Genomic DNA, 16,807 nt, shown 5'->3' with positions numbered 1-16,807 from the left:
ACACTCTGCTTCCATGTGTACACAGTATTTAGCTCCCACCTATAAGTGAGAACATATGCTATTTGACTTTCTGTGCCTGAGTTGTTTCACTTAAGATAATGGCCTCTGGTCCCATCTGTGTTGCTGTGAAAGACATAATTTCATTCTTTTTATGGCTGAATAGTATTCCATTGTGTATGTGTATGTGTGTGTGTATATACCCCATATTTTCTTTATCCAATCTCCTGTTGATGGACCCTTAGTTTGATTCCATATCTTTCCTATCGTGAGTAGTGCTGCCATAAACATACTAGTGCTGGTATCTTTTTGGTATAATGATTTATTTTCCTTTGGGTAGATACGCAGTAGTGGGATTGCTGGATTGTATGGTAATTCTATTTTTAGTTCTTTGAGAAATCTCCATACTGTTTTCCATAGAGGTTGTACTAATATACATTTCCACCACAGTATAAAAGAGTTTCTTTTTCTCCGCATCCTTGTCATCATCTGTTATTTTTTGTCTTTTTAGTAATAGCCATTCTGATTGGTGTAAGTATGATCTCTCATTGTAGTTTTAATTTCCGTTTTTCTAATTAGTGATGCTGAACATTTTTTCATATGGTTGTTGGCCTTCGTATGTCTTCTTTTGAAAAATGTCTATTCATTTCCTTAGCTCACTTTTTAATGGGATTATTTGTTTTGTTGTTGAGTTCCTTGTAAATTGTGGATACTAGTCTCCTGTCAGATTTATAGTTTGCAAATATTTTCTCCTATTTCAAGGTTGTCTGTTCACCCTATTGATAATTTTGCTGCGCAGAAGCCTTTTAATTTAATTAAGTCTCATTTGTCATCTATTTTTGTTTTTGTTACCTGTGCTTTTGAGGTCTTAGTCATGAATCCTTTGCCTACATTAATGTCCAGAAGAGTTTTCCCTAGGTTTTCTTCTAGTATTTTTATAGTTACAGTAGAAAATAATTAAACCAAGCTGATTAACATATCCCTATTTTTTGTGTGTGTTGAGAACATTTGGTACTTACTTCTTAGCAATTTTGAAATGTACAATACACTATTTTGACTATATTTATTATGCTATACAACAGATCTCAAAAAAACCACATTTCTCCTGAGATTTTGTACCCTTTGACTATCATCTCCCCATTCCCTCCACCACCCAACCTCTGTAACCACCATTTTACTCTCCAGCTTCATCCATGTTGTTGCAAATCACAGAATTTCCTTTTTTAAGGCTGAATAGTACTCCATTGTGTGTGTGTGTGTGTGTGTGTGTGTGTGTGTGTGTGTGTATCATGTTTTCTTTATCCATGCATCCTTGATGGACCCTTAGGTTTATTCCATATCTTCACTATTGTAAATAGTGCTGCAGTAAACATCAAAGTGCAGACATCTCTTGAGCTAGATGTATGCTGACCACTTGCTAAAGAAGGAGCTTCTGGGAAATAACTTATTTTAAATAAGGAGAGAAAAAAAACCAGTTTTGTCCAACAGCAACATATCAGTCCTTGGTATAATGAAGAACTTGAGCACTTGAACTCGTTCTCTGATACAGATCCCTTGTACTCATGTTAAAACCCGAGAGCTGTTTGGAACATGAGTGTGCAATGTTAGCACAAGGCTATGATACTTTGGGAACAGGGTAAGAGTATGACATAGAGGTGGGGGGTCAGAAATTCACCTGGATTTAGCAGAAGGTAGCACTGACCCAGGACAGCACGGAGTGGGGGTGTAACAGAAGATGGCCTATACCAAAGGCACAGCAAGGTACCAGAGAGCCAATGTTAGGGGTAGCAGCAAGGCCTTGTGTGATAGGCTCAGTGTGATCTCAGGTATGTCTGTGGCTTAGAAGGTGCCAGCTAATTCAACAGTAGTGGGAGGCAGCTTTAGAGCAGGGGGCAGCACTCTTAAGTGGTGTGGATGGCAGCCCTTACGTAGCTTTGGGGCAATGGAGTGGGGGGTGTAGGAATTTATTAATGAGTATATGTGAGCAGTATCCTGGAGACTCTCAGAATGGAGGGCAGGAGATTTGCAATAAAGCACAGAAGGGAAATGGTGACCCCCATTTTCTGCCCAGACTGTGCAGCTTAGGACATATAGGTTTCCAAAATGGATGATTTAACAGAAGAAAAGGGATAGACCTGGAAACAGACAAATGAGAGTCAGGGAGTTAGCATTTCCTAGAGTTTATCCCTCCAACACTGTCCACAGGAGAGAAACTCTGAATCTAGGGGGAGAGAAGGCTTTAGATCCCTGGAGAAGTGTTTATCAGGCCTACATGAAACCCGCCTCTACTAAACCTCCCTTTGCTCTGACTCTGAATTCAAAAGGTAACCCTCTGATATCTATTTAAACATCCCAGCTTCCCTGATACTTGAAAGATGCTGTTCAGGATAGTTAACATGAATGTTTCAATCACTGTAAACTAATCCATTGGTATGAGGAGTGAATGATTAATGATAGTACAAGGTATAAATATATGGTCTCCTTCATAATCATTAAAAAATAGGCATTCTGGTTATTAGGTCAGTTTCTTGGTTGGAAAGAACCTGTCCTCAGGAGACTGCTCTTTGGTTAGCACCAGCAGACTTTTGGTTAACGGACTTGCAGAATGCAAGCCACAATATGTCAGGCCACTAGATTAATATTACTTTAGGACGGGCACGGTGGCTCATGCCTGTAATCCTAGCATGCTGGGAGGCCGAGGTGGGTGGATTATTTGAGCTCAGGAGTTTGAGACCAGCCTGAGCAAGAACGAGACCCCGTCTCTACTAAAAATAGAAAGAAATTAGCTGGACAACTAAAAATACATATAGAAAAAATTAGCCGGGCATGGTGGTGCATGCCTGTAGTCCCAGCTACTCGGGAGACTGAGGCAGGACGATCGCTTGAGCCCAGGAGTTTGAGGTTGCTGTGAGCGAGGCTGACGCCACAGCACTCTAGCCCGGGCAACAGAGTGAGACTCTGTCTCAAAAAAAAACAAAAAAACAAAAATTACTTTATTAGAGACAGAAATGATTTCAGGAGTTTTGCAAGGCTTTGCCCTGAAGGAATATGTGAACGTGTTAGTTTGCATATCAAAAGCTGCCTCGCCTCAGGAGGGCGTCTCGATGGTCAGTAGCAGCTACATTCCAAGGTGATGCTGCAGCCTCAAGCCTGTGGTTTTCACCTGCTTTGAATGACAAAGCAGGTTTGCATGGAGCCACAGGACGGTAGCTGATCAAAGAAGTGCCCGCCAGAGAGACAGACACCTGTGGCTAAGAGCAATTAGCTCCAGGGACAGCTCTTGCTTGACTTCAAGAATCTATTTCAATCCACAATAACTAGATAAAATACGGAGCCACTATGTCTCTGTTTAACTTTTCTGCTAAAGTGATAGTTTTATCTTAGAAGTTTGTCCCAGAAAAATTTTGTAACCGTTTGTTCACATAGATAGAGTTAATTAAGGGATGTATAAAGGCCTTGTGGGAGACTTTGAACCTAAAACGAACTACCTGTTATTATGTAAATCTGTTACCCCTGGCAACCAATCACTGTACCTATATATACTGATGTGAAATTTCAGTCCTGGCCCTAAAATTCACGGGAATATTTTGGGGACCGCCGAGTACTTCCGCTTTTGTTTATTTTCATAAATCTATTCTTAATAAACTGTATTTTTGCCTCTGTGTATTGTTTTATTTCTATTTTCTATTATTTTTTCATCCTTTGCAACAACCCCTGCCTGAGGGACCTGATTCTTTGCTGGGAGCTTGGCTAACTCCCTGCAACAATAGAATTTAGAAGAAAATTTTTCAAAGAAGATGTTTTGCTATAAACGTTCCTGTTTAATAGTACTCTCTGGAACATCTTAGCTAATCATGAGTTTTATACTGGAAAAACCCAGATGTTTCCTTCCTTTCTGATATAACATCCCATGGCCTCACTGTTTCAGTTCACAAAGTTAAAAAGAATTATCACCAGTTGTCCTTGTGTTTTGTTTGTTTGTTTGTTTGTTTTTCAGCTCATTAAGGGGGTACAAAAGATCAGGCTATATACATTGCCCATGCCTCCCCATGTCCTTGTGTTTTTAAGAACTCATGGAAATGGACTCCAGTCTTTTTTCTCCCCCGCTTCCCCCATTTTCTTATCTTTTCTCATCTGTGTAGCCTACCTAAGGTAAGCTTGATTTTCAGTTTAGAAAGCTATGGAAAGTTCCAAGGGACAGAACTTTTCTCCTGATTATGAGGAATTGAATAGAACCTCTACAATTCTAAAATCAAACAGAAAAAAAAAAACCCTAACGTTATCTATGTATTAACAGAACTCCAATTCCATGTGAATCAAATGTTTGGTCCAGTTTATGCCACAGAAAGGCTATATGAACACATTGGGGGAAGGAGGAGTTTTGAAGCAAGTGCAGAATGTCAACTGATTTTTGGAATGGAAAAGGTACCTGAAATCCTATTCCCCAAGGTCATCAACTTATAAAGCTTTACTTCACTGGAGAAACTCAATAAAATAATGAGAAAGATAAAGGGGAGGTCTTAAATGGAAACCATATACAAATAAAAATTGCATGGATAGAATTTGGCAGTGAAGAATATCTGTGTTGTGTAATTACCCTGTACAATTAAGCTATTCCTTCTTTTGCATTCTACGAAGCCAATCCTTTTCCACATAAAGTATAGCTATCCATATTTGGACAATTTCCAGGCTTTAATTCTGCTAACAACCTTTTACGAAGACTGGCAAGGTTTATGCCCATCTAGTTTGCTGTTATCATAGATCTAATTCCTGTGACCCGTAGCAATCATTTTTAAATTTTCATAATCTTATTATAAATGTATATATACATTGTGACTTTTTATCAGTTTGCCATTTGTCTATTAATGTTATTTACGTTGTTTTATCATTTCCACTGCAGTTGCTACTAATTACAAATTTGATCACAGAATACAAAAGAATTTTTTCTTTTTTGTACCTCAGTGCAGAGTTGACTGGTTGTACTTTTAAGTTCATGGTACACAATCATTATGAGTTCCCGAAAGGACCCTCTCGTTTTATTTTATAGATCATTTTTCTCCTTGAAAAAAAATTTGTCCCACTCCCAATTTCTATCCCCATAGGCACACTCTCCACTTTAAAATATATTTAATATGAGACACTCATGGAAAAGAACATATTCTGGCCGGGCGCGGTGGCTCACGCCTGTAATCCTAGCACTCTGGGAGGCCGAGGCGGGTGGATCGCTCGAGGTCAGGAGTTCGAGACCAGCCTGAGCAAAAGCGAGACCCCGTCTCTACTAAAAACAGAAAGAAATTATATGGACAACTAAAAATATATATAGAAAAAATGAGCCGGGCATGGTGGTGCATGCCTGTAGTCCCAGCTACTTGGGAGGCTGAGGCAGTAGGATCGCTTAAGCCCAGGAATTTGAGGTTGCTGTGAGCTAGGCTGACGCCACGGCACTCACTCTAGCCCAGGCAACAGAGCGAGACTCTGTCTCAAAAAAAAAAAAAAAAAAAAAAAAAGAACATATTCTAATGTGTGTATATGTGTTTTAAAATAATATAAATGGCATTATATTAGAAGTCTCATTCAGGTTCATTCTTTTTCACTCAATTTGGTTTTTAAGATCTACCCATGTAGCTTTATATATCTACTTCATTACTTTTAACTGCTACCTACTATTTTTAGTATGCATCCACCCTATTTTACTTCTCCATCCTTCAGCCATTCTTCAAAATGGACACCTAGGTTGCTTCCAATTCCCTGTAACCATGGACGATGCTGTGATAAACGTTCCATATATATCCCCTGTGGATCTGTGCAAGAGTTTCTCCTGGGTATATCCAAGAACAAGAATGTAGTATCACAATGTATATTTAATCTTACTAAGAACTGCCAGAATGTTCTCTAGAAAGTTTGTACTACTTTATGTTCTCATGAACTCTTGTTCATGAAGGTTTCTTTCTTCACATCCTTATCAATATTTGGTATTATCCAGTTTTCTCTTTGCAAATCTGATGGGTACAAAGAGATATCTCATTGTTTTAACTTGCATTTCTTTGATCTCCAATGAGGTTGAGCATCTCCTCATTTACTTGTCAAGGACCTCATAAAAGGAAAAACCCAAATGGCTATTCAAGCCTTTTTCCTATTTTCTCTTTGAGTTTCTTGTCTTTGTTTTCAAGAGTTCTTGTATGTTTAGGTATTAACTCCTTGACAATTTTGAACATTATAAATATCTTCACCCAATCTGTTGTCTATTAACTTTATGGTGTCCTTCTTAGAAGAGTTGATAAGGTCAATTTCACCAACATTTTACCCTACACTTTGTGTTTTGGGGTTCTTGTTTTAAAAGACCTTCTCTATTCCAAAAATTATAAAAATATTCATCTATGCTTTCACCTACTAGCTCTATGGTTTTAATTCACATTTATGTCTCTAATTCATCTAAATTTACCTTTATATGGTGTAAGGCAGATATCCAACTTTATTTTTCTCTATATAGTTAGCTGCTTTTCCCAAGCTCATTTGGAAACATTCTATAATTTCTGCATTGATTGTGAAGTTACCTTCATCACATACTGAACACTTATACATAACATTTCTGGACCGTTCTATTTATATTCTTTTCTCTCTATTTTGTTCTATTGAACTCTTTGTTTTTCACTGTTTGTGAACACAGCTTTTAAGTATTCCTATTATCCGCTCATATTTTCTTTTTTTAACATATGTATATATCTTATTTTATTTTTTAGAAACGAGGTCTGGCTTAAGTGCAGTGGTGTGATCATAGCTCACTGCAGCCTTGAACTCCTGGGCTCAAGCAACCCACCCACCTCAGCCTCCTGAGTAGCTGAGAATACAGGCACGTGCCACTACACCCAGCTAACTTACTTTTTGTAGAGACTAGTTCTTGCTGTGTTGTCCAGGCTGGTCTCAATCTCTGGCCTCAAGCAATCCTCCTGCCTCAGTCTCCCAAAGTGCTGGGATTACAGGCATGAGCCACTGCACCTGGCCTATATTTTTTAGAGTTGGCTTACCTATTCATGGATCTTTATCCACATATGTTTTAGGATGAATTTATTAAGTTCCACAAAAGAAAAAAAACTTGTTAGAATTTTAATTGGAATTATGCTGGATTTATCAATTATCTTAGATTTAAAATATTTATGATACCTCTCCCATCCAAGAATATAGAATATCCTTCCATTTATGCTAGCATTCCTGTATGTTATTTAGTATGATTTAAATATTTTCTTTAAAAAGATCTTGTGCATTTTTATCTGGTTATTTCCTTGATACTTCAAATTTTGCTTGCTACATGGAATAGCATACCCTCTGAAAGTTTTGTAAAGAGAATAAACTTTAGAAGGCCATCTATACCTGATAATATCTTTATTTCAGCCTCAACTTAGGCTGGTTATAAAATTATAGTTTTGATATTCCTTTCATTTACCACTTTGAAATATTTCCTTGTCTCCAATATGTGTTCAAAAGTCTGGTATAATTCAGCTTCTTGGTTCCTAGTAGGTGATCTTTCTCTTGAAGCTTTGAGAATTTTTTTTACCTTTGATGTTTTAAAATTTTACTATAATGTATCTAAGGACCTCTATGAACAAATGTTTTTAATCTAAGGTTTTTTCTTTAAATCTGAGGAAATTTTGGTCATTGTTTCCTCAAAATTTTCTCTTTTGTACATTTTTTACCATCTTTCTAGTTCCACAATGAAAGAGATGTTTATATTACTCACATAATCCTCTTAATTTTTTCTTTCCTATTTTCCAACTCTTTGGCCCCAATGCTCTATGGGAGAATTTCTTGGTGTGATCTCCCAGGTCATCATTTGTCCTTCGATTGTGTGCATTTTGGAATTCATCTCTATTCTTGAGTTTTATTTCAGTTATTTCCCTTTATATACATTATGTAAAATCAGATTTAATAAGCTTAAATCACTAATAAACATCTTGCACCCCATATAGTTCTCAGGATGTAGGAGGTGAGATCAAGCACTTTATGTGGTTAGTCTTATTTTCCTAACAGCAAGTGTGCTCAATAGGGTGGGAATAATATCAATACCTTTATTAAATAATGCACAACACATGGTACAGTGTTAGATGCAAAATCAAGATTCAATAAGTAAAACTTGATTGTAAATATCCAGAGGCTGGGGTCTGTGGTGTCTTTGCTATCCTTTCTTCACTCCAGCCAGACTTGAATCCTTTCCTGATATCACCCTATCACTGGATTTGCACTGCCTTTTTCCACCCACTTTGGGCGTGGCTTTTCCCTGGCTTCTCTGCCTCAATAGTAGTAGGGCCTCTTCTGCTCTGGGGGCACCATTATCTTCCTACACCAGGCCTCAACTACCTTTATTGTTCTACCCTAATTTCTCAGCTTTATTGACTTCCCTTCTACTTCTGTGGCTTTTATGGGGCTGGATTTGAGTGAGGGGGCAATTATTCTGGTTATTTTGCCATCTTTGTTGAAATGGATAAATTTAAATGCAGAATACAAGCTATGTTATAGATCTTAATCTGGCAAAGTTTGTAGCTGTTCCTTGGTAATTTGCTGGTTATCAGACAGACATAAGTCTACCCACCAAGAGTCCTGACACTTTCAGGGATAGTCAATGTAATTAGGAGTGTTGCCTTTGATAGACCCATTGATAAAAATGCTCTACTACAAAATCTCATAAGAAAAACTTTGAAAGTAAAAATGAAAAGAAGCTCCTCCTACTTCGCTTCATGAAGAACAAGAAAAACAAGGGGACTGGAGCCTCTGGGTTTCACAGCTGCCCCACATGGCGTAGTGTGGCTTGCAGGTAGGGGCTAAAATCTTGGTGGTCACTATGCAATAGAGCAGGAGAGATATTTTCTTAGCTGGGTAAATGTAGACTTTTAAGAAATAGAAAGAATATTTAGAGAGAAATCATTGGAAGACCTCTATATGGTATGCTGTATAAAATCCCACGGTAAAAATGCATACTATTCCTCAAGGTACCTGAAGTCATATTTGTGTTTTCATTTCCTGTGACTCTGTATAGAGGCTAGACCACTAGGACCTTGGCTTTTATTCAGAATATTGGCAGATAAATAAAGGGTTTCCTTTGTCTAGGTGTAAATTAATTTTAGTCTCTTTGCTTTTCCAAGTCATCAAATCCTGAGTATCTCATGTGTATCCTTTAAGGTAGCATTTGCCAAAGTGACAAAGTGGCTTTAGCAATTATAAGTAAAGGTGGTTCTATAGTCAAATAAATTTGGGATATGCAGGGTAGTATAGTTTTAGCATGAGTTCTTTATGGGATTTCTTGGGGCCTTTAGTCTGCAAATGTATATTATGATTCCCCAAGAAAGAGACAATGTTTGCCATACTTCTCAACTGTGACCGCAGAATCGTTTTTCTCGAGGCATCTCAGGATGGAGCAAACTCTAGAAAACATTCTGATGAATTGCCTAACTTTGTTTGAGTTAGAATGGGGACTTAAGAAATAGGGTCAAGAACAATTTTTTTGTAGTCGTTATGAAGCAGCATCTTGCAGGTGCATTCTTCTTGCATATTACAATGTAGAAGCAATTGCTTTAACCATGAAGTGTTATCTGTCATTTCTGCCAATGTGCATGATTATGTTCAATTAGGTAATTATTCCAAAGCCTCTTGTATTGTTCTCCCTTTGTGGCACTTCATGTGGTTAGTCTTGTTTTCCTAACAGCAAGTGTGCTCCATAGGGTGGGAATAATACCAATTACCTTTATTGAATAATGCACAACACATGGTACAGTGTTAGATGCAAAATCAAGATTCAGTAAGTAAAATTTGATTGGAAAAATGAAGCAGAAGTAGACTTTTATAAACTTCCCTTTGTATTTGAACGTATATGATGACATCTAAGTATTTTTGTGCTTTAATTATCACCCACCCCTCCCCCAACTCCTTTTTTCTCTCTGTCCTTTTTTAGCGCTAAATATTCCCTGGAAGGAAAATGGAGCAATACATCTAAGCAAAGTAGCCCTGAAAAGTCTTTTTCCTATCTGTTCCAATTTTAAGAATACCTAATTGGCTAACAACGTAAAACTATGCCAACTAGACTTTTGCTTGATTTGCCCCCAGTTCACTCATTAATTGACCAACATGTTTGCTCCCATTTTTTTCATGGCTGTGTGTTCCTTAAATATAAAATACCGTATCTTTCAGACCTTTGCTTTGCTTTGCAAGCCAGGAAAAATTTCCCTACTATCTCATTCCAAAAGCACTTGGCAGGTAAAATCTGTTATCATATCCTTGTGTATTGAAGTTCCTTAGCTTAGTCCAATGGCATTTTGCCAAGTAAACAATTTACAGTCTATTATTTCCATTGGAAAGTCCCTTTTTTCAAATTGAAGAATTTCACAATAAAAAAAAAGCCACTGGTCAGAGAAACCCCAAGTTCTTCTAGGATTGGTATTTGGGGTTTGCAATTTTATGGGGTTGCATTCATATGAGCAGGTTAATGATACCAATACGTCAAATTTACAATGTAAAATTTAGGACAAAGTAGTTCCGTCAGCAGTTCCATTGTTCCCTCTGCCCTTGCCTTCATGCTCCCTCCCCCATCTCCATCTCTAAAATCATTGGCCCCTCTGCACTGACCTCTCCAAACCCTGCCCTTGCTATCTATCCCCTCAGGCTTATCCACATCCCTGAACTTATCCTTTATATTTTTCTGCTTTTTATCAATGCTGCTTGCTGGCTTCTTTCATGGTTTCTTTTCAAACTTCATTAACTGTCCACATACTTCTTCTTTCTTTTCAAGTCTCTCAATTAGTGCACTTCCCTTCTCCCAACCCCACCCCAAAGCAAGCCAAGTGATGTGGTTGGCATACTTCTCACCGAAGCTTCCAGACCACAGCTCCAAAGCATGTTATCAACAATCCCATTTTCTCTGCCCACACAGGATTCTCCCAACATTCCTATGGTTATCATCCATCAGCCTCCAGGGCCATCCCTCACCTTCCTAGATATTAAGCTCCCTGTTTTCATTCTTACCACCTTCCCTACCACCCTGTTGATGGAGCACCGTATCAGAGTTGACCAACCAGCCAATATCCGGACCTCTCAGCTTCTCAGACCTTTCCTCTTCTCTAACTTTCTAATCCACTTCCCCTGGGTGCCTCCCCACCACACAAGCACACACACAGTCATGCCTTAGAGGTTTATATTGAATGTTAATTAGGTCTAAGACGTTGCCAATCAAACAAGGTGGACTCAGTAGGAGTACCATTATAAAAAGGACAAATGTTTGTTTTTGCACAACTGCCTTTGACTCCTCTAAGCTTGTTCAGTCTTCCCCATCCCTGAAAGAAATTTCAGGCAGATTCCATGGTTTTTTCAGTTTCTCCCAAGTGTTAATAAATAGCTTCATCTTTGATTTAGTAAAAAGTCCACATAAATCTAAATCAAAACTTCACTCTCTCAGTCCATTCAAGCATTTCCCTTCCTCCAGAGTTTGGGCTACTTCCCTCTCCCACCTCCTCCTGTTATTGGGTACTTAGCCCCTCATTCTGGCCCCTAGGGAAGGTGGGGGGGGTGAAAAGAAAAGATTCAAGGAAAACTAGAGGTCTCATGACACTGCTGTCAGTGAAATCTCTGTGTTGGATGCCCAGATTCTGGCTCTTTTTCTCTTTAGTGCTTTTGTGGGTTTTTAGGAGTCCCCCATACATCCTTTAACAAGTGGAGTGGCTGCAGATGACATGGCTCTGCATCCCTGGCTCCTGGAAGTCTGTCTCTGTCTGACCTCACCCTTCCCAGCAAGCCAGTATGGCAAAGACCCTTTAAGACAACTCAAGGACAACTACTATAACTCAACAATAAAAAGGCAACTCATTAAAAAACAGACAAAGGATTTGAATAAATTTGTCTAAACAAAATATTTAAATGGCCATTAAGCACATGAAAAGATGCTCAACATCAATATCATCAGGGTAATATAAGTCAAAAACACAATCAGATACCACGTTATACCCACTAGGATGGCTATAATGAAAAAGATGGACAATGATAAGTGTTGGCAAAGATATGGAGAAACTGGAACGCTCGTATGCTGCACTCCCATGTTGGTGGGAATACATAATGGTGCAGCAGCTCTGAAAACAGTCTGGCAGTTCCTCAAAAGGATGAACATAGAGTTACATATGTCTCTGTTACACTGACCCCCAGCAATTCCTCTCCCAAGTATATACCCAAGAGAATTATAAACAGATGTTCAAACAAAAACTTGTAACACAAACGTTCATAGCAGCATTATTTATAATAGCCAAAAAGTAGAAACAATCCAAATGTCCCACAACTGGGTAAACAAAATGTGGTATATCCATACAATGGTCTATGCAATACAATGAAATGTTATTCAGCCACAAACAGTAATGAAACACTGATTCATGCTATAATATGGATGAATTTTGAAAACATGCTAAGTGAAAGGAGGCAGACCAAAAAAGGCAATATGTTGTATAATTCCATTTACATGAAATGCTCAGAATAGGCAAGTGCATACAGACAGAAAATGGATTAGTGGTTGCCAGGGGCTGGGAGGTGAGAGAAGTGGGGAATGACTGATGAACACAGGGTCTCTTTTGAGGGAGATGAAAACGTTCTATATATTAGATAATGTTGATAGTTAACTCTGAATACTGTATACTAAAATCCACTGAATTGCTCATTTTCAAAGGGTGAATTTGATGGCATATAATTTGTATTTCAACAAAGCGGTGAAGAATGAGGAGTGGGAGGAAGGCGAGGAGGGAGAACAGATTCTCTATCAGGTCCACATCGCTGCCACCGTGGCCCTCACTCCTTACTCTAACCAGCTGCCGCTAATGAGGCTTGATTCTTTTATTTTTATTTTTTTCAGGAACCAGTTCCTACATCATTTAAATTTCAGGAAGCAGGTGTTATGCCCTCAAAATGATCCTTTTCAAGTCTCCCTCACTTGGTTTCAGTTTGGGAATGGGGATGGGGAGCACATCTGCCGTTGTAGTATGAAGGCAATCACACAGAAAACGCAAATGAATGAGCACAGCTGTGTTCCAATAAAGCTTTCATTACAAAAGCAAGTGATCACTAGATTTGGTCCACGGGCCTCTTTAGTTGGCTCTAGAGTCACTTGGAGGAGTTTAGGCAGTGAAGGGGAAGGTACTTGGCACCTTTTGTCTCGATTGGAAGAGCCTATTTTAACATACTATGAGACAATAAAATCCTCTCTCCAACCGAACTCTCCTGTCCCAAGGTTCTCACCAACCCTGAACCTGCTCTTTGCCCTCATTTCTCCCTCCTGTCTCTCCACCTCTCCTTGTTACCTGATTGACTAGGTGGCTTGCTTCATTCCAGTCACTTCCTCACACACTGGACCACCATCCAACTTTGCCATACCTTCATCCTAGATTCACTTACCCCTTGACCTTCCCAATTCACAGAAAACCCACATACGTGGGATTTTTCCTGCTCCTGGACTACCAAGAGGTGCTAGGGCAATCTCACAACCACAGCAGTAAGTTGTGTTCACACACAAACAGTAAGTTGTTTAACTGTGTGTGAAACAACTGGCTGGCTTCTTCAGGGCCCTACCATAACCAGCAGGCTTTACTCATCCAGTGACTTCTTAGCCAACTTTGGACAATTGAATCCTTTCCGTATCTATTCAAGCCTCCTATTATTTCTCTCTAACTCTCAACCAGTACCCTTGACCTCTGTTTTGCAGAGAGGGTAGAGACCACCTTTATAAACCCTCTACCTTAAAGTGCTCTGTATCTTAATCTATATCTGCACTGTCCAATATGGTGGCTATTGAGAACTTGAAAAAGGTCTAGCATTAACTTAACTGAGGAACTACATTTAATAGAACCCCTATCTCTCACCATATATAAAAATTAATTCAAAATGGATAAAAGACTTAAATGTAAGACATGAAACCATAGAAATTCCAGAGGAAAGTGTAGGAAAAAACTCTTCTAGATATCAGTCTAGGCAAAGTATGTATCACTAAGACCCCAAAGGCAATTACTACAACAAAGAAAATAAATCAATGGGACTTAATTAAATTATTTAATTTATATTCATTGAAATGTAAAAACTAAAGCAGAGGAAAATACTTTCTGCTAAACACAACTTTGATAGAGTGCTTCACCTTAACCATTGAAAATTTAGCACCTGAATTAAAATGTGCTGTAAGTGTAAAATATGCAGAGGATTTCAAAGACTTAAAGAAAAATGTAAAACATTTCATTAATATTTTTATATTGATCACTTACTGAAATGATATTTTGAATATATTCAAGATATATGATTAAAATTTCACCTGTTTCCTCTTTTTTTAACGTGGCTACTAGAAAATTTAAAATTACATATGTGGCTCACATATTTCTATTGGACAGTGCTGTTTTATACTCTCAGTTCTTCCTATATCAGAAGAATAAGGGTCCTTTATTTTCCTCCTCTGGGGGCATCTCCTACAGAATTTATGAATCTTGAATCCATTTATCCTATCCCAGATAACATTCCTTAATTATCATCAACCAGAATTCTCTCTCTAGTTTATTTTTATCAACCAAATATCAGGAAAGAAGGGAGGAGGTTTAGTAGCAAGTTCTGTTCAGACTTCCAGGGAACATGAAGAAAATACATTAGAGTCTGCTCAGATATCTTAAAACTAAACGATGAAACTCCAAAGGGAATTTCTTCCTTACCCAGGCAATGAGAGACCAAGAATAGAAGAGCCCATTCCCAGAGAAAAAATTGAGGAGACCCTCAATGGAGTTGCATTAGCACTGCTGTTAGTTATACCTACCTAAAGAAGAAGAAGCTTGATCTGAAACGTAGTACGGACTGGCTTCCTAAGAACAGGCTAAGACAGTCTGATAAGTTGGAATTTCAGAAAGTGGGCTATGAAAGGACACACCGACCTCCATTTCAGTGAGGACCAATAACTATCAGAGTTTTTGGTGGTGCAGACTATTGTTAATTGTTTTTAATACTATTTTTTGATTCTGCATAATTGCTAACAATAAAAAGGAAAGAAGAAATAATAAATGTGTGTCCTTCTCCCATCCAAGTACTAACCAGGCCTGACCCTGCTTAGGGTCCAAGATCAGACGAGATCAGGAGGCTTCAGGGTGGTATGGCCATAGACAAATGGGTGTCCCTCTTTGAAGAGGTAGGGTACAAAGGAAATTATTTCTCTCCTCTTCAGATTCATTGGGAGCTGAATGCAGCTTCCAAATGTAAATAGAGGCCAACAGGTCAAATCCCTGGGATTTTCAGAGGGGAGGAAAAAAAAAACCTGCCAACTATTTCAGAAGCCCAGCTTTGTAACTGCAAGTCCCTTTATACCATAATAAAGAATATGAGCGAGGGATCCTTACTTCACTTTTATCATATATCTCTATTTTATCAAAACAAGCACTAGCAGCTTGTTTCATGTCTGGGCTTCATCTTTGAGTTTTATCTTTGAATGTACCTGAATGGAAAAATAATTCCCTTTTCAATCTGTGGTTTCATTCTATAGTCACAGATAAGTTTCTGGACAGGGAGAAGATCTTGTTGGCAGTCTGGATTTTGAATTTGAGACAGCTCTTGGCAGAGATGAGAGAGAAAGTGTGTGTGCGTGAGCACTCAAGCATGTGACACATACCTATGTGTGACACTGGTACAGAAAGTATTGCCAGAATAAAACTAAAATTGGAATTTCGGAGCAATCTGAGTTTCTCCAAAAGTGGGTGACTCTTTCTCCCTTTGCATACTGTACTCTTCGGAAAGAAGTTAAAGAGTAACTTTACAGTGGGAAAACCTGATAAAAACTATCTCAGGTAAGTGGTCAGGATCATTATCAATAGTGATAATCATGTTCATAGCATGTACCCTTGATATCATGTGATGAAAATCACCCTTTACAGTCTGCGGTCTTCCTTCCTAAAATCCATAATCCCCGTCTAATCATGGGAAAAATCCCAAATAAGAGACCTTCTATAAAATGCCTAACTGGTACTCCTCAAAACTGTCGAGATCAAAAACAAGGAAAGCTTGATAAACTGTCACAGCCAAAAGGAACCTAAGCAGATATGACAATTAAATGTAATGGGGTATCCAAAATGGGATCCTGGAATGGAAAATGGGCATTAGATAAAAATAATAACGAAATATGAATGAATGATGACTTATGCTAATGCATAGATTTTGGTTCATCAGTTGTAACTAATGTATCATACTAATGTAAGACATTAATAGGGAAACTGGGTATGAGGCAGATGGTAACTTTGTAGCCATATTCTAAAATAAAAAGTTTATTACAAATAAAAAATATTGCTTGATTGCTTTAGTGCAGGCCCTTAATATATTATTAAAGAAAATGAATATAAATGACTTGTTATGAACCTTGTTGTAATAACGTTCTTGAGTCTATGCCAAGAAACTACCCTATAAGTAAAATCATTTTAGGGTAAGTTTCTCTTGGCAACTTAGCAGTTAAATGACCCAAATAGTATCCTCCCTCCCCACCACCCCGCAAAAGTGGATAAAACCTTGGGTCACACTGAACTTGAACAGATAATAGCTTCATCCTGGCCCACTGAATTGCCTGCCTGTTATGGTACTAGATGAAACCCACTGTTGTTGAATGCCGTTAATACTTGGATTTTCCTGGAAAAAAAAATATTTCTCAGTATAAAATACCACAAAACTTTAAACCCTGAATAGCAATAGTCAACTCTTAACAACCCAATCTGCTCCCAGTTGCAAAGTGAACCCATTTGAAGAGAAGCTTGTAGACATACAAAGTGTGTGTTTGATATGCTAACTG

Source organism: Eulemur rufifrons, chromosome 24, assembly GCF_041146395.1.
Source record: "Eulemur rufifrons isolate Redbay chromosome 24, OSU_ERuf_1, whole genome shotgun sequence".
NCBI lineage: Eukaryota > Metazoa > Chordata > Mammalia > Primates > Lemuridae > Eulemur > Eulemur rufifrons.
The sequence above is the reverse complement of the archived record's forward strand: the minus strand, read 5'-3'. Positions refer to the sequence as shown.